We start from the raw sequence: 19628 nt of genomic DNA, 5'->3' as shown, positions 1-19628 counted from the left end.
ATATTAATTTATTAGTTAGCCACATAATAAGAAAGAGAATTCTATATTACAAGTCCAGGAATTGAAGTCATCCCCCCTATTTTACAATATCTGGCATTAGGACACCTTACAATCAGGATGTATGTTCATAGAGTATTTCTTTCTTCCCTCTTAAAGCCATTCCAAATTGATGGCGTGTCCTACAATTCTTAGTGCTTTAGGCTTAGTGTTGGTGTATGTTATCATGATCTCAACCTCTACGTTCTTTAGTATAGGGATGAATTTATGAATCAGGTAATTTGACTGCTTTAAGCTCTCAGCTCCTCTTTCCCAAAGCACTGGAGAGTTTCTCTGTGGCAGGGCTGGCTTCCAAAGTGTACAATGCCACTATGCCGTTGCATGGGATCCCATGTTCAGAAGGACTCTGTGTTTGGTTTAATGTTCTGCTGTTGTCGTCTTGAACCTCTTAGTAACATTATCTTTGAATCTGTGTTCTGTGATTGAAGAGAGGAGACAATGGAGCACAACTGTGTGCAGAGGAGACAGGATGAAGATGTGTCCTCCTGCCCCTCTCGCTGCCAATTCTCAGGCAGCCTGTGTGGAGTCCCAGGGAAGCAGGATTCTGGGGACCTACGATGTATTCGGTGAAGGTAAGCATGTGACGTCCATGACTGAGTAAGTACTTACAGCCCTGAGAGGCCAGGCTTTCTGGTTTGAACCAGAACTTGCTCTGAATGCAGAGAGGAGGCAGTGACATTCTGAGGAACATGAGTGACCAAAGAACCCTGTTGTCACACCCATTCCCACTCCCATGAGTTCCCTGTGCTAGCCAGCAATGCTAGCTGAAGATGACACAGAACAGCAGGGAAAGGCTTAAGAGCACATATCCTTTTCCTCTTCAGTCTTTCCTTTTCCATTAGTGAACTGAAGATAGAGTGTTGGTAGAATACGGGTATATTAGGAGGTGAAATAAAAACAGCTGAATTAGTTTTGGGCAACATTTCCACTGTGTTTGCAAGAACAAAATGCATATGCATATACGAGCTACAAAATACAAATTGTATAATATCAGTGATTTCACACGTAAGTTAGGTGCTTTTATGTTTGCAATGAAAATTGGAATTGGACCACATAAGGATGAGTGGTAAAATTCATGCTAATTAAAAATTTTAATTTCTCTTTAATTAGAGTGGCATCAAAGGGCAAAATAACAAACACAAAAACAAACAAAACAAAACAAAAAAACACCCCACCATGGCAAACTGAGACGGAGACAGAGGCAGGGGTGTATGGAGGAGAGAGAAACACCATGGGAGAGAGAAAAAAAGCATGATATTTTTGTTAGCTGCACTTTTCTGCCATTGAGACAAGAGGTCCCACATGTTCGTTCTCCCTGGACCCCACAAATGATGTAGCCAGCCCAACTCTGTAAGAAAATACACAGCGGCACAGACTTAGTAGACAGGCAGGAGGAGGAATTGTCTCTTGAAGCAAAAGGAAACAGGGAACAAAGCAGAACAATAGGCTCCTCCCTAGGGCTGTTCTAATTACAAATTCCATTTCCTCTTGCTTGTGAGTGCTTGATGGACTATATTTCCCAGATGCCTGTGCAGTGAGGTGTGGTCATGTGGCTAGTTCTAGCCAATGAAAATTAATGTGGTATGTACCACATCTGGATCTGGTCTATTAAACCCTTCTGTGTACCCTGCTCCATGCCTTTGCCTCCTCCCAGATGACTAGGATCATGAGGCCACATGTTAACTATGACAAAGCCACTATCAGCCAGCCAGTATCAACTGCATGGACCAGAGTCCACCTCTTCTGCCCATTTCATCGGGACCTGACCAACACTGGCCTATTAAGCTGTAAAGTAAATAAACATGTTGTTTCTGTAGCCACTGAATTTTAGGGGTATATTCTATTACTTAGCCTAGCTTACCCTAACTAACACACTCACCAGAAATGTATGGACAAAAGCAGCCAAGAAAAATTACCCAGAAATTACTGTCCTTAATTCTCATTTCCTTTCTTCTTCACTAATGCTGGGGAACAACTTTTAAAGTTATACTTTCCTAGCGCACATCCAGTTGATATTATTTGAAGTCCACCTGGAAGTGAAAAGCTTTTGCCCTCACTCGCAAGGACCCGAATTGATATTAAACATAATAGAGTTATTTAGGTGTTTTTCTTCTGGACCTAATAAATGACATTAAGAGCCCAGAAATAATTTATCTGTTAAGGATAGCTCCTGCCAAGGAGATGTAGGAGTGGGGGGGGTGACAGAAATCTCAGGGTCTCTTCCTGGCTCTGGTGATCACTTGCTTATAACTTTCAACGTCTAGTTTCTGCCTCTAGGGTCACCTGCCATCAGCTTCGCCAGATTATTTTTTTATATATATATTTTTAAGATTTTATTTATTTATTTGACAGAGAGAGACACAGCGAGAGAGGGAACACAAGCAGGGGGAGTGGGAGAGGGAGAAGCAGGCTTCCCGCGGAGCAGGGAGCCCGATGCGGGGCTCGATCCCAGGACCCTGGGATCATGACCCGAGCTGAAGGCAGTCGCTCAACCAACTGAGCCACCCAGGCGCCCCTTCGCCAGATTATTATAAGACTGGTAATCACAAGGCACACACTAACTGCTTAAAGAGTCTTAGAGGAAAAATAATATAGCAAGAATAACATTCTAGTTGTTTTACTTTAAATAGAAGTTGGGTATCCAAGGGAAATTTGTTCTCATTTGTTTTATAAATAATGATTCCTGGTATTCAGATTCTTCTTTTCCTTGCAAGAGATCATTTTATTGTACTAAGATTAGAAGATCTGTTCCATTGTTTGAATAGGCAATTGATTAAATTTATTGATGAGCACTTTCAAAGGAATGTTATTAAAATAGTCATTTTTAATAAAATATACCTTTATCAGATTTCTAGTAAGTAGCATAAATAAAATCAGCCATACTTGTGAAAACAAATTAAACATTTTTTCATCTTAAATAAATCTTACTTTCAAATTCATAGAGATTTAACTTCATTGGTATATTAAAAATTAATACACATTAATATACAGTAGAATAATATTATAATGTATTACTTATATTTAACTAGACAAACCAAATCATGTCTTTCTGAAATACCACTACATGCAGTAAAAGCTGCATGTAAATGACTAGACAGTAATCTGAATATGAGTCTTGTTCTTTGTATTTATGTTTGGATCTTTTATGATACAATCGATGCAATGCATTAAAATAATAAATTAAAATATTTAACAAGCTTATTGAGCATATACCATAGGCAAAGTATTGTGATAGGGATTATGCAAGGAAATGAAAAGATTTTCAAAATGTAAGTAAAACTTTACATTACACTTGTGTAGAACTTTATACATCTAATAACACACTCACCTTGTTTGTCTCATTTGATACCTACAACATTTTTGTGAGATAAGAAGGGTGGGATAGCTCCATTTCATAGCTGAGGACACTTAACATTCAATACCCACTCTATTAGTTTCCTATAGCTGCCATAAAAAAGTACTGCAAATTTGGTGGCTTAAAACAATAATCTACTGTCTCACAGTCCAAAAATGAAGGTGTCAGTGGCACCATGCTCTCTCTGAAGATCTAAGGGAAGAATCTGTTTTACCCTTCTCTCCAAATTCTGGCACTGCCAGCGAACCTTGGCATTTCCTGGTTTGTAGGAGGATCACTCTAATCTTTGCCTCCATCTTCACATGGTGTTCTTCCCTCTGGGTGTGACTGTTTCTGTGTGTCTTCTCCTTCTTTTAAGACACTAGTCATCTTGGATGAAGGGCCAATTCTACTCCAGTATCAGATCATCTTAACTAATGTGACCAAATCAGGTCACATTTTGAGTTTCTGGGAAGGATATGAGTCTTAGGGGACACTATTCAACCCAGTAAAGTGGGTTGTACAATGTTTCTGGCTGAGTGAAGCTTCCCTTACTGTGCCCCGTCCAGGTCACAACAGAGTTCCGGGCACAGGACCCACCGTACAAAGGCATGGCAAGGTGGAGTGCTTGTTGAGCCAAGCTGAAACATGGCTTGTGGGGAGGAGAGTGAAAACGTTGGTGTGAGGTGAGGGCATCAGTGGTGGGAGATGATGAGACCCAAGTGGGAAAATCTTTAAAAACCACCTGATAAACTTTTGACCCTATTGTAGGGGAGTCACTGCAAGGTTTTGACAGAAAAATGGTGGAGGTGGTGAGGTGTGTACAATGTTGGTTAGGAACTTGGTGAGGTAGTTGAGATTAAAGGTGACAAGTATTCAAAATAGAGTGTCAGAAGAGAAAGTGAGAAAAAAAAGGAGGTTAGGAATGACAAAGGAAAGGAGAAAGGGGCAAGAATTAGCTTAAAATTTTAGCTTAATTTCAGCAAAATTTAGCTTAATTTTGACTTAATCTGAAGGTGAAGAAAAAAGGGGAAAGAAAGGGAAATAGCCAGATGTTGGTCCCAGAAGACTAGAGAGAGAATAAGGACAAACAAACTGGGCATCACATCAAATGTTATTTGTTAACTTTGTTTAGCCTCCCTCCCCCCACAATAAGTACAACCCTCCTTCATCCCATTAAAACAGACGTAATTAAGATATGCACAGAACCAAGTTACTTTATTGTTATAAAACTGTAGGTACGACTCCATTTTCTTCATTGGTCTCTAACTCCTTATCTAACACATGGCTTATTTTGACCTTTGCATCTCTCCTTTTAATTCTTTTGTTCCACTATGTTTATTCTGTCTTACAGGAGTTAGAAGAGAAGATATATACTTTTTCTTTGTAAGAAGATGCCCATTCCAGATTGGTGATGATCCCTCCATCTTTCTCTTTGTTCCCTCATTTCCTGGAATGATCTACCATTTCTAGGCTTGTTTTTATTGCTTAACACACACTTACATAGTACTTACTATTTGCCAACCACTGTCTTAAGCATTCTATAGCTGTCAACTATAATCTGCATTTAATCTGCATAAGAGAACCTATGCTTGATAGTACTGTTCTCCACACTTTGTAGATGAGGGAGCTGAGGTGCAGTGAGGTTGGATGATCTTGACTAGAGGTAAGAGGCTGAATCTGTGTTCCTAACCACAGCCACCCTGCCCTATGGTCAGTAGGAAGTGGAGGGGCTGCTGACCAGGTCAGCCTTTGCTTATTTTTAAGACCTGGGCAGCCACTGACTGCAGAGCACTTTGTAACCTCTAATCATAAGAAAACAAGGAATGGTCACAGTTTCTAAATGCAGCAACTATTTAGAGTGAATATACAGTAAAGAACAGAATTATTCCTGGTTCTAGAGGGGAGTGGGGTGGGTGATGGGTTAGCCTGGTGATGGGTATTAAAGAGGGCATGTTCTGCATGGAGCACTGGGTGTTATGCACAAACAATGAATCATGGAACACTACATCAAAAAAAAATAATAATTAATTTAAAAAAAAGAATAGAATTATTCCTGATTAAATATGGGTTGGTGAATTTGTGGCCTGGTGGTGAAGGCAGCAGTATCATCCATATCTCTCCCTTGCTCGTCTTGGGACCTCCTGGCATGGGCAAGCCATCTCCTGGCTGAGGTCACAATAAACAAGGACACATACAGATGTCAGTTTCCTATGACGGGACTAAATCTGGCTTCCAAATTACCATTATGACCTCAAAGTTGTGGTTCTCAAATTTAGGCGCATGCAAAAATCACTTGGAAATTGGTTAAAGTGAAAATTCCAGACCCTTGTTCACCCCTCCCCGCAGATTATCATCAAGGAATGGGTGGAGCCTAGGAAACTCCCAATTTAAACAAGCACAGTGATTCTAAAGCTGTTCATCCAAGGACACACTTTTAAGAAACACCTGTAGAGGTTGCCTGGGTGGCTCAGTCGTTAAGCGTCTGCCTTCGGCTCAGGTCATGATCCCAGGGTCCTGGGATCGAGTCCCGCATCGGGCTCCCTGCTCCTTGGGAGCCTGCTTCTCGCTCTGCCTCTCTCTCTCTCTCTCATGAATAAATAAAATTTTAAAAAAAAAGAAACACCTGTAGAGCCTAAGCTACCTGAATCTATGGATTTTAGGTGGTTTTCCTCAAAATTTTGAATTGTTTTTAGCATATTTGGAATTCTCTTATATTTAACACATACCAACTAGGTATCTACTAAAATAGAGATATCTATCAAATTTTATCATTAGGGGTTTTAAGAATTTATTTATTTATTTGAGAGAGGGAGAGAGCGCGCGACTGAGAGAGAGCATGAGTGGGGTGAGTGACGGAGGGAGATGCAGACTTCCCGCTGAGCAGGGAGCCCTGTGCCGGCTTGATAGATCTGGGACTCTGGGATCATGATCTGAGCCAAAGCAGATGCTTAACTGACTGAGACACTCAGGCGCCCCTATCATTGGGGTTTTTAAGTTATAAATTCCTTAAAACACACTTAAAGAGTTATTACTTCCAGAAACTTGGTGATATGGATAAAAAATAGTTTTCCATGAGGTAAATGTATCCAGAATCCATATTAGGCTGGAAAAGTGTCCCAACAGTTATCAGCTTTGGGTAAGTTGTTCCATGCATACTATGCACACAGTTTTGGCTAACTGATAGTCTGAGACCCTGCCTGTGCGCATTCTAAAGGTATGTATCACGTGAATCTTCTGCAATTCATGTATACGATCTGCCAGGGTTTTAAAGCCTCAGAGCCTGAGCATCACTGAGCTAATCACTTTATGTTCCATTTCAGCAGTAAATTAAGTTATATAACTTGCATCCTTATAGCTTGATTTTTAAAGAAGCTCAGTCCACAGACAAGAGAAATCACAAGGGCACCCTAAATTCATTTTGTCCATGATGGACATCCGTAATAGAGCCCATCAGTTTCCATCAGAACACCAGGTCTTAAATAGCCAGACCACAGTGGCTATTCTGGTTGGAGGTATTTATGTTTCTCTTCCTAATACACTTAGTGCCTTTAAGTAATCAAGTTTTCTCTTGTTCAACTACTCCCGACTAGAACTAAGTTATAATTCTTTAGGAAGATGTTTAAACTCATTCTCCATTTACAACTGAGGGCCATTTCTCAGCCCTGCTTCTTGTTCCAAAGAAAGCCTAGATTAATAATGCTGGGACTCAAACTTTTGCTCTAATTCTTCAATTTCATCCAATTTTAAGTAGTTTTTCTGAGCATATAGAACCATCTTCTTCAGATAATCTCACCATTTTGGTGTTTTAAGACAATTACACTTTAAATTCAAAACCCTTTTGAAATTGAGGGACAAAGAAGTATTTAAAAATACATAGCACATATTCTAAACTTTATGTTTAGGTGGGTTATATAAGCAAGTGAGACATATTAAAATATATACATCTAGCGAAACAAAAGATATAATATTTAAACATGATCTCACAATTTAAAAACAATCAGTGGGCTTTAGTCAGGCTTACTATGCATTTCAAATACAGGTGGGCTTTGTCGTGGGCACAAGGTGTTCAAGTGAAAGGACATAATCCAAAGGACAGGATCATTACGGTAAGTCGTCTCTGTAAACTCTAAAGATAGCAACTTCCTCTGTACATACTACAAAGAGTGCCTAACTTTTCTGGGTATGATCGAACTACTTAATGTCATGTCTGATCTAATCCCCTAGCCCCAGAAAATAAAACTAATAAAAAATCAACCCAAATGAGGATATATAGTTATAAAGTGATCTAGAGATTCTTATTCTACAACAGGACACATTTTTGAGGACCCGCATAGGACCCACTATATGCGGTTGGTGCTGGGACGCAGGGTAAAGGAAGCAGAACAGTCCTTCCTTCATGGGGTTCCAAGTCTCAGGAGAATGAAGTCACGAGCAGCGCTCTCTCCTGGAAATCTGAATCGACAAAAATGCCAAGGGAAGCGAAGCTTATTTTGTGCAAGTGGCACAGAAAGTTTCAAGTAGTAGTAGTAGGTTGAGGCAATCTGTTCTTTGAGCTTCATAATTTGACTAAGTATCATAATTGAAGAACATATCTATATCTATGTATTGATATAAACCTATCTGTTTTTCTTTCTGTACCTCCCAGGAAAAAGAGGCTAGTCAAAGCTTTGGGAGACGCCTCGATTTTGCTAAAATTCACTTACTCTGTTGGTCTTAATTTTTATCTTCTTTTTTTTTTAATTGTTATGTTAATCCCCATACATTACATCATTAGTTCTAGATGAAGTGTTCCATGATTCATTGTTAGTGCATAACACCCAGTGCTCCATGCAGAATGTGCCCTCCTCAATACCCACCACCAGGCTAACCCATCCTCCCACTCCCCTCCCCTCCAGAACCCTCAGTTTGTTTTTCAGAGTCCATCGTCTCTCATGGTTCGTCTACCCCTCCGATTTCCCCCGCTTCACTCTTCCCCTCCCGCTACCTTCTTCTTCTTTTTTTTTTTTCTTAACATATATTGCATTATTTGTTTCAGAGGTACAGATCTGAGATTCAACAGTCTTGCACAATTCACAGCACTTACCAGAGCACATACCCTCCCCAGTGTCTATCACCCAGTCACCCCATCCCTCCCACCCCACCCCCCACTCCAACAACACTCAGTTTGTTTCCTGCGATTAAGAATTCCTCATATCAGTGAGATCATATGATACATGTCTTTCTCTGTTTGACTTATTTCACTCAACATAATACCCTCCAGTTCCATCCTAATTTTTATCTTCTAATTAAAAAAAAAAAAAAGGAAGGTGCCATTTTGGTTTGGGCGTTTGCAAATTCCTCAGCATTGCATTCATGGAGTGCATGCTGTCCCCTAAGTGCCTGGGACTTAGAGATGAGGGGGTGGGCCCTTCCCCGTGAGTCTGTGAGCAGCTGTACAAGACCGAGACACTGTCCCCTGTCTGGTAGCAGTGTCTGGCCTGCAGCCCGGGGCTGAGAAAAAGGGTCAACAGTGCGACTACCACAGGAGCTGTCGACTTGCCACCGGGCTCATTTTCTTCTTTCTGTTTTGGTCTATGCCATTAGGCTTTGATAATTATCCTGGGTTTTAATTTTAACAAAATCTAGATATATTCACTCATAATGGGAATGGCTCATATGAAGTTGTTTTATTTTCACCTCTGCAGTGCCCTTTGAGATTCTTTGGCCACCATGTATACACTATATTTTAATTTAATTGAGTGTGTGTAGAGGAAAGGTGAACTCTGAAACACTGGTGTCAGAAAGACCGGGAGAATTATTGGAACCTGTCTAAACTGCATTTGCTCTGTTCCTTTTGTAAATGCCCTCGTAAATACTGAAGACAATTTTGGGTTCAGTGCTGTGTAGAAATAAAATGTCACAGAAATTAGTTCTGTAAAATGAGCAGAAGTGGAAGGAATCATCTAGAGGAATTAACTGTATTCCGCAGAGGTGTGGTGGTTCAGGTGCCCTGTCTCAAGGTCAACCATTCCAGAAAAAAGGTGTAAAGCCTAATCTAGGGTTAGTGAGACAATACTTCACACCTGCTCCTTGAATAAAATTGCTGACCATTGTATTTTGGCATCTCGTTGTAAATGAAAGCATCATTTGGCATATTTTGATTGAAATATGTTTGCCCTCCAGAGATTCGTTACTTTGCCTGCTCATCCAGTGTTGCTCCTACTAGAATATACGTAAATGTTTTTGTGTGTATACACACATACACTCACATCATCTGTCAGATAAAAATAGAATCATGCTTTCACTTCGTTCTTCCCTATGTATGTGTGTGCATGTTTTATTTTACAATAAACAGTGCCTTTTTTTCCAAGGTAGAATGTATTCTTCATTTTATTTCATTTTATTTTATTTTAAAGATTTTATTTATTTATTTGACAGAGAGAGAGACAGCGAGAGAGGGAACACAAGCAGGGGGAGTGGGAGAGGGAGAAGCAGGCTTCCCGCCGAGCAGGGAGCCCGATGTGGGACTCGATCCCGGGACCCTGGGATCATGACCTGAGCCGAAGGCAGACGCTTAACGACTGAGCCACCCAGGTGCCCCTATTCTTCATTTTATAAAATGCTGCACAGGCTTCCGTTTACTGATGGACACTTAGACTCATCACAAACCTTTACTACTTCAATGACATCTGTGTGTTGTGGTTTCTGTAGGATAGCTTCCCAGAAGTAGGGTTTAGGGCTTGAATGGACTACTCACTTAGATGAATAGGAAGTGTTAAACTATCTTTCAAAACTATTTGCCTTTTCATTAACTATACAAGAATGTCGAAGAATTTCATAAAAACTAGAGATTATATCTCATCGTTTTAATTTATTATTAATGGAAACGATCATTTCTTCTTTTTGACTATGCTTCTTCTCTGACTTGTTTCTTCCTATTGCATTGCTTGTCTTTTTCTAATCTCTATTTAGGAGATTTTTGTATGTTTGGAACATTAAGCCTTCACCATTTTATGTATTGCAATTATTTTGTCCCAGTTTGAGACAAATTGGGTTGCTTCTCATTGTAAACAAGCTTTTAGCTTTTATATAATCAGATCCATCAATCTTTTCCTCAATGTCTCTTAGATTTTGTGTTGTGGTTAGAAATGCCTTCCCTCTGACATTATTTAATAAAATGATCTTATATTTTCTTCTAGTGCTTTTATAGTTTTAATATTTTACACTCAAATCTTTGAACTACTTGAAAAGTGTTTGAGGAGTGTTGGGAGGTACACATCCTGACTTTATTTTCTTCCTAAATGGAGACTAATGAATTGAATTCTACTTATTGAATACTTCAGCCTTCCCCAAATGATTTGAAATGTCATCCTTACTGGATTTTAGATTCTCATATACTTTAAGATTTGTCTATGGACTCTCCACTGTTTTCTACTGACTTACCTCCCAGTCCCTGCACTATTTTATTTGGACTAGGGTAAACACTTTCCTCGCCTTCATCTCTTCCTCCTCCTTCTTTATGTTTTCCAGATATTTCTTTGTTATTTTTTATAAGAATATAATTCATGAGAATAAATATCTTAGAGTTATGAAATTTAGAGATTTTAAAAATTTACAAGATGCCTAATGAGGGGATTATTTTTGAGTTTTAGAATAAGGGTTATTGGACATTTTCCACCATATTATTAATTACAGAGCCTACAGTAGGCAGTGCAAAGGGCATCCTATGATCATACTGCTTTTTGAAGGCTCCAGCAGGTAAGAAGCACTTGTCTTCCTCACTAGCTCTGGGCCCCTGGTTCCTTTTTCCACTCTTCTCTGCCCTGTTCCTGGTTGTGCTGTTGTACAAGATGCCGTCCCCAAGGAAACTGGACATTTCATTATAGGGTAAGAGCTTCCTTCCTAAATTCCTCAGCCTTTTTCCCAAAGAGTTCTTAAGAAAAAGAAAATAATTTTATATTTGGTCACACTATGATCTATTAAATTAAGGTTTAAATAGTCAACCAATTCAAAGATTTAATAAAAATAGTATTTGAGCCATATCCATAAAAAGTTGGACATCAGGTTCTACAATGAGAAAACTTTTATTCTATGTTAATATCACTTTTTTGAGAAAAATAAAATTCAGTAAATGTATTTTCCCAATTTTTGTATCTTTTCTAGAAATCAGGATTTTTCCTGTATTATGTAAATTATTTTAACTTATGTTCACACACCCATTGCCACACTGTTGGCTCTAGAATACAGGACTTCAACTTAAGAACCAACAGACAAAGTCTTAGATGATGGAAAATATTTTCTAAAGTCATATTTTATTCTAAATATTTTTTCCTAATAAAAAACCCACAAAATTTTAATTAAATTGTCGTAATGTTGGCCTACTTTTCTCCTTTATTTTCATTTGATAAATTTATAAAGCTTCATTTTTTTCTTTCTTTAAAAAAAATTAGTTCAAGTAGGATGAAGGTGGAGAATACAAACAAGTCGGAGTCACAAATATATCATTAAAGGCAAAGAAAACTTGTAAGTTTGTTTTTTTCCCTTTTGTTTAGGATATTATCTAAATGTTCTGAATGCATTTACACTGGAGAATTTTCTCTTCTTCCTAGTCAAAATAGAGATCAATTTAAATGCTTTCAGGTATTTGAAAGAATTAAAAGCAGCATCAGTAGAAATGACCACTAATGTAGCACCTTCTTCCTCCCAATACCCTTCTGCTTTTATAGATTAACAGCAACAAGAATGACCAAGAATGAAATGGGTGTTATTTAAAGTTAAAATAAACTGAGCAAAATGAGTTCCTTATAACTGAGAACTGAAGTGAAATTCACATATTAGGTGCACTGAAGCAAACATAAAAGGGCTACTTGAATCAGGGTCAGCTGGAAGTGAGAATTATGAGTGACCATCAAACCCATGCAGTGAAACAAGAGTGAGGTCCATCACTCTGCTTCATCGAAACCCTGAAACAGATACTCAGCAAATAGATGAGACATATGCTAAGTTGTAAGTAAAGCGATTTGCAGAATTTAGCAAAGACCTAGGAGTATTCAATGATGTTAAGATATAGGCTAGAGCATCACAACAGAGTCTCGCTCAAGGAATGGGAAAGAAAGAAAAAATTAACAGTGTATCATGCTTTATAGTTTACCAAGTGCTTTATCAGATGTGATCTTCACAATGAAGTAATTATTATTTCTATTTTTTTATGACTAAGCTGAGGCTTGATGAAGTTAAAAATGTGGTTGGAAAAGACACATTTCAGGCATTCACTTATCTCCCCCCCGCCCCCCACCAAATATTTACTGAGTCAGGTGTGAGTAACTGCAGCCATTAAATTTGGAGTGACACTATTTTTATTTTATGACTTTGAAAAATGGAAGACTACCTAACAGCTCTTGAATTTAGCACAGTTTCCATTTTATTCATGTAGCAACACTTTGTCCTTGAAGACTAACAGTTAGATGCCTCTTGGCATTTGGTAGAAGGAATATGTGGCCAAGGTCTGGTAAGATATGGCATGGTTTCCATGTCAAAGTGATGAGGCCATGCTTGAAATGGTTTGGGTTTAGCTCCCTTATATATAGGCTGGGGTTTCTTTGAGTTCATTATCAGAACTCATGCAGGAATGCCATTGAGATCAACTCTTTCAAACTCTTCAGCTGCAAAATTTTGTCTAAAATTAGTATTATTCACAAGTCCACAATGTGTGAAAAAACAAGAAAGCAGAACTATTTGTTTGTAGAAGAGGAGAAAGTAGACGCAGAGTTCTGCCTTGCGCGCAGTAGGTGCTTAAATATTGAGTGTCTGTATCTCTGCTCCATCCTCCCAGCCAACTATATTAACTTGTCACATGTCCCATTAACCCAGCACCTATCCTTGTGATCTGCAGCTGTCTGGTCTAAGAACTCTCACACTCTTTATAGAATTTTCTGGAGCTGAAATGCCTCATGCTGTCACTTCACACACTGAAGGTGAAGTAGCTGAGAACAGAAGAAATGACCATGCTGCCCATGCCTTACTCACAGAGGAAGGTGCCCAGGTGAAAGAAAGGAGATCTGTTAAGATGTATAGTGTGGTACAGCTGAGTTTCCTACAGAAGAGTTCCCTCTTATCTTATTTAGCACATTATACATTCCAGGGCCATATGAAACACAGTCTTTTCTCCTAAAACTCTAGCTATTTTGGAAGCAATTTCAAATCACTATTTTTAAAAATGAGTGTATTAGTTTTCTCCTGCCATGAATGGGAAAACTCTACAAAACGTGTCTTAGAAAGGAAGCCAGAGGCTGAACTGACACCAGAAATGATGAACCTTTGGTCTTGCAATTATGGAAACATAAAATGAATGCGGCCAGCCACTTTATGTGGACTATGAGCCCCCAAATATAATCCCAGCATTTAAAGGTGCAAAGCAAACATTGAGATTACAATTAAAATAGAAACTTCTTTTGGGGGGAGGAATTGTTTCCTCAGCAATTTCCCTGCCTTTAACTTTCTACTGTCACTATGAGGTTATCCCGGACATGGTTTTTATGCATCTTTGAGTTGTCCTAGCCATCCTCAACGATCAGTCTCTACACAGGATTCATGAACGGAAAGTACAGATTGCAATCGCCTTTGCGTACTTGTTCATCCTTGCAAAGTTTACAAGATACACAACATATTAGGTCTTCATTATTCCAAGACAGGTAGAGCTAAGCAGGCCTCTAAATGGTGTTGAGTTGTCCTGAACAGTCTCTCTGGGGTTTCTTCTCTTTCCCCAACACACTCAACCCCCATCCAGTGGAGTTACTGGACACCAACCCTTGATCATAGTGCCAGCAAGAGCCCATGTCTTTCCCGTTTCTGTAGCACTCACCAGGTGCTGGGCAATGTTCTGAATGTTTTTCTAATGCTAACCTCGATCTTTAAACAGACTTATGAAGTAAGTACTATTAATATCTGACTCACACAGATGAGAACATGGGGCACAGACCAGTTAATCAGCGTGCTCACATATCTCATGACTGCAAAGTGGTGCTGCTGGTGTTTGAACCCCGATCTGGCTACCGGCCTGGGGTCTGCAGTTGTCACCCTCTGCCTCTTGCCCTCCCAGTTACATGACCATCCTGAGCATTCTCCGAGAGCCTTGCTCGAACAGTGGGATTGTTGTGGGATTGGACGTGTGTCCCCCTGCCCTTGCCTGAAACTGCCCCCGTGAGGGCTCGGTGGAAGCTGGGCCCACAGTGACAAGAAGAGGACACTTCCCCACACTTATCCCCTTGCAGGTTTCCGTAAGTCAGGCCGAGCTGCCACAGAGGGTGTCCTAGAGAATTCACTGGACATTTTGAACAGTTCCAAGTAAAGGAAAGGATATCAGAGCGGGTCACTGAAAACAGCCTAAGGCTTTATCTGTTCTGTTTTTAGAGCTTTTCTGAGTCTCCTTGCACAGATCACCCTTTCACAAGTTTGGGAAGGAAAAAGGAGGTGGGGAGAAGAGGGGACAAAGGATCAGGCTCTGCCCTTGAGCTGAAACCCTCTGGAGCATTAAATCACTAAGAGAGTACAACTCTTAGAGGCAGATTCCACACAGAACTTCTGTTACCTTATTAAATCAAACAAGTTAGAAGCCATATGTCTCCTAAAAAATGAAACATATTTGTTTACAAACATACATAGCAAGTGACAAGATGTATAGAAAATAAATATGACACCCTCTGAATTTTTAAAACTAGTTCTTCTTTACTAAGTTAGCCAATGAAATAGCACGGTGGAAGTAGCCTAAGATGAAGAAATATCAAATAATAATATCAGAGGACTCGAAAATAAGGTTCTATAAATAAAATACAGTTGGCCATGCAGTAGCCTTGTTTTGAAAAATTTCTGTCCTTAAATATCCATCATTAATGTAAATTAGCAATGCTTTACTGAACCATGAAGAATGGATGCTCACTTCTTCAAAGGCTTCTCTGCCACTAAGCCTGGATGGGGAAACTCGAAATCAGAAACTCAAAGGACAAACTGCACCACTGACGTTTTGGAAAGCGAAGTCATGCAAAGACCAGACCCATCGGAAGCTGACGATACACTGCTATTCATATACCCTTTCATCCAAGACCCCGTGATCGTTCTCCAGACGTCACCTCTAATGGGTAGGTAGGTGGCAAGTATTATTTTTCTCTCTGTTGCCTGATGTATAAATACCTCGGCCGTCAGCGTGCACCCAGGAAATAATTATGTTCTCACCACTATTTCCCCTCGCAAACAGAAACTCTATCTCATGCCGCATAATGAGTTACTGACGGAGTCAGTAACAGACCTCAGGCCTTCAATGTCCCCCTGAAGACTGGACATTATCAGCCTTCATCGCTCTTACGAGCTGAGTTCTCTTCCACCTCACTCTAATTTTAAGATCATAAATGCTGGTGATTCTGTGCCTGTAGGTTAAGAGAAGTAAAGATCAAGGCATTTTCCTGTCTGTGATCTTGTTTTCCTCTCCCCAGCTGAACAATCTGAAAGTCAGATGATGTCATTTACAGCTCCCTGTAATAATGGCCTTGTCTCCCCTTTTTCACGAGAAACTTTGTTTTGAAACCTCAAAATCTCTCCTCCTTTCACTACCTTGCTGATTTCTTGGGGGCCCTCAGCGCTCAGCCACCTCTGGGTTATTCCCCAGGCTGGAGCTGAGGCCACTCAGGGATTCCACGGAGCTTTAGGAGGAGCTCCGTGTTCAGTGTGAGTCGAGGTTAGATTGTGATGCTGGCTTCCTAGATGGCTTGCAGGGACCCTAGAGGGTGATTCTAGAAAGCTCTGGATGGGTGTCCCCTAGATTCATTCTGCTTTTATCCGAGTTCTTATTTTGCCTGTTGTTCACATTGCACATTCTACCTCGGCATTGTCCCGCAGATTAAACCGTTTCTTCTGTGGGTGATGGGGGTGAAGAGACAAAGCCCGCAGGGTGGCAGGCAGGGAGGGTCTGCCCTTCCAGCTCCTTCCTGAGCAGGTTCACTCGGGGTCTCCTCAACTCACCACGTCCACGACAGCCTGCCCCCCACCCGCTTCTCCTTGTGCTCTCTCCCTTGGGAAATGGCATCAGCATCTTAACACCGGAGGCTTTCACAGTGGTTCCAAATCAGTACGTGTCTGCATCCCCACATCCATCACGTGTTTAGTTGGGTTGGTTTTTCAAGCACCATCTCTCTGGCTTTTCCTCCTCTCCATTCTCTCGGTGCAGACCCGAGTTCAGGCCCCTGGACCCCGGCCTTAAATCACTGACATTGTGCTGTGAGCAAAAATCTACTTTCCCTTGTTTCTTTCAAAAACCTTCACTAAGTCACAGCTACTATCTGTTTTCTATTATTCCTGGGCACTGTTCCCGATCTCCGCTTTAATATACCCAGAAGTGGTGCTTGACACACCCTGAGGGGTTCTGACTCTGATGGCTCATCGTCCCAAATTTATAAGAGACAAACTTCCATTCAAACACATAGCCCCCACCTGGGGAAGCTTCCCTGACCTGCAGAAGTGTGCTGTGTCTGGGGCGGGGGGAGGGCAAGTGGGGATTAGGTCCCACAGTCAGCCCTCAGGGAAGGCTCCCACGTCCACAGGCACAGACTCATTCCTTCCACCAGAGGAACAGACAGTCTTGGGTTATATGGCAGCTGAGGTAGGAGGCTTGCTCTTAGGATGTGGATACACTGAGAGGCCATGATGCAAATTATTAGGCACCAGAGACAGCTGAAACTAAGGGAGGGGCATCAGAGTTTGATTTCCAATCTCATGATCTCTCTAGAGTATGGGCTCAAGAGTAGAATGGTACGTGGAATGGATGGAGAGGACCTGGCCTGTTCTGGACTTGGTTGTATTTGAGCAAGTTACATGTAGACAACATGGTGACTTTGCTATGAAATTGTGCCCTCATTCTGCTTATTTTTATTTTCAACTCATCGGTCGGTTTGCTTTCTCCAAACCTGACCCTTGTGATTTGCTCCACTACCTATAATCTTTGATTCATACTATCCCTCAGGTTAGGGGGCATAAGAGGAGTTATAGACACAGAGAGACTATATGCCTTCACTGCAATAAAAACCAATTCAGAATCCATCGCCCTTAGGATGCTTTTCTAAGAAACATTTGCCATCTACAGAGCATATAAAACTTCACTTCTGGTTGATTTTAATATCAATTAAAATATAAAGCATCCCTCTGGTCTTTCCAAGGTCCAGGCCAGTCCCTTGGAAGATAAAGTGTTTCATCTCCTCCACTCAGTCCACAACCAAACTCCATCATGGAATCTACCCCAGTACCCTGAGGCCTGTGTTTTCTTTTCCCATGTAGCTCTGGAGCCCAGCACACAGTAGGCATGCAGTAAATATCAGTTTGATTAGATCTAAGGTTTCTGTTTCTACACAGGGGATTTGGTTGACTTATTAGTTATTTCAATGGCTGATTACAATTCTAAGCTGTCCATGTCACTGGGATGTCACCAACTATTTTTTAAGGACGTTTCTTTTAATAGGTCTGTGATGAAGTTGCTTGAAAACCTTGGCTGGAAAAATTAGGGTGTAAAAATTCACTTAAAATTCAGAATATGATTTATTTCCTAAAATGGGTGCCCCTCAGGCATTTAGGTGTATGATTCAATTTGTTAAAATTCGATTTACATACTACATGCCAGGAACATGTTTATTGGATAAAGTGAGATACACCTAAGCTCGCAAGCACATTCTCCAAAGAGTGTTGGTTAATACACTTAGGATAAAAATAGGAAGGAACAAGAGCAAGGCTTGGCATAAAGTCCCGCAGGTTATTTCAAAGAAACAAAGGTATTGCGTTACAGAATACAGAAGTCACGGGATGTTCCGTAACAACGAAACATAAAGACAGCCGTCATTCTCTGACACAGACCACAAAGTGCTTCAAAGGGAGGGGGCTCGAAAAATCTCCTTGAATACACTTAATTAGGCTCTTCAAAGCCAGAGCAGAACGCTTCCCATCTGTTCTAGGTTTATGCAGTTATTAAACTTGAAGGTTGAATATTATTTTGCCCCAGGCAGTTCAACTAGCTGAGTGGAGGGTGTTCGCATAAATGCCTCATTATGCATAAATGCAGCAGGAACACCCTGTGTTTACTTCTTGTTTCCGAAAAGGAACTCATTATCAGTAGCATCCACATCAATGTTCCCCACCCTCCAGTGTGGAAATCTCGTTGATTTTGCCAGTGTTTACAAGAGGGTCATAAAGTCCAGAAACTATTGATTTCAGCCGTTCAGGTGGGAGATGGAGCTGGACAATTGGGAGTCAATGCAGTGGAAGAAGGAGGGGACAGCGAGGGTCTCGAGAGGGAAGCAGGTCTTTCTTTGGTTCTAGAGTAAAAGGCCCTACATAAAGTGGGTGGTGAGAAGCAATGGGAACATATGGCAATCAGCTCTGAGGTTGAAAAGAAGGTAAAGATGTGAGAAGGGCAAGGGGCACTGGTGTCACAGAGAATGTTCCCCAAGAGTAAAGAACCCCTCTGGTTCGACCTGTTTGAGGACATAGGACTATTTATCCTTCCCATTTGCTCACTGAAGAAATACACAGATGGTGAGATCGAATGACTCACCTAGGGTCATACAACCCACCAAAACAGAGCAGGACTCGAGCCTGGTTTTCCTGATCAGCTACATGATGGTCCTCTCAAGAGGGTGTCTGTCCTTCATGCGCTGTATCCAAGTTACTGGCTCGTGCCTACACGACAATGTCTGAAAGGCTTATATCAGAGTGTTGCCACAGTATCAGTCCAGCGGTCGCTTTAGCAGATGGCTAGAGGAAGATGTGCAAACAAGATGTGAACCTGAACTTGATGTTCGGGAGCCCCCTTCACCCTCACACTCACCCTGGTGTTGTTCTGGCTCCCTAAAGAGCTCTTCCGGGAAGAGAGCCGTGTGACCACCAGGTCTCAGATGAGAATGAAGCAAAGCGGGGCTGTCCTCTCCAGCCTAGCTGGATGCTTCTCGAGATAACCCATAAAAGCACTTGAGTGCTCAGTATTGTTGGCTGCTATGGTCATCATTATCACTTTGAACCTACAAGAGCAAATTTATATTTGTGCTTTTATTTGTGTAAGTTCACTATTCTATATATGGTGTTTGGAACAGTGCCTGGCACATATAAGACAGTCAAAAATCATTTTATAAATGAATGAGTGAATGGCTTTCTCTAGGACTTTCGTATCAGGAGCAGCAAATACAGAGAGCTTATTCCACCCAGTTCTATCTAAAGAGGTAAAGCA

The 19628-nt window shown here is 40.8% G+C and overlaps 1 long non-coding RNA gene across 1 annotated transcript in view; it reads left to right on the top strand.

The window, feature by feature from the left end:
* Window positions 1–19628, top strand: part of LOC118001959 — a 49285-nt gene that overhangs the window by 4427 nt on the left and 25230 nt on the right. The window contains exon 2 of the long non-coding RNA XR_004676897.1: window positions 486–629. This is a non-coding gene — a long non-coding RNA (uncharacterized LOC118001959). The remainder of the gene's footprint in view (window positions 1–485; window positions 630–19628) is intronic.

Source organism: Mirounga leonina, unplaced genomic scaffold (genome assembly GCF_011800145.1).
Source record: "Mirounga leonina isolate KUSES-001 unplaced genomic scaffold, KU_Mleo_1.0 Mir_55, whole genome shotgun sequence".
In the NCBI taxonomy this organism is placed as follows: domain Eukaryota; kingdom Metazoa; phylum Chordata; class Mammalia; order Carnivora; family Phocidae; genus Mirounga; species Mirounga leonina.
The sequence above is the reverse complement of the archived record's forward strand: the minus strand, read 5'-3'. Positions and strand labels throughout refer to the sequence as shown.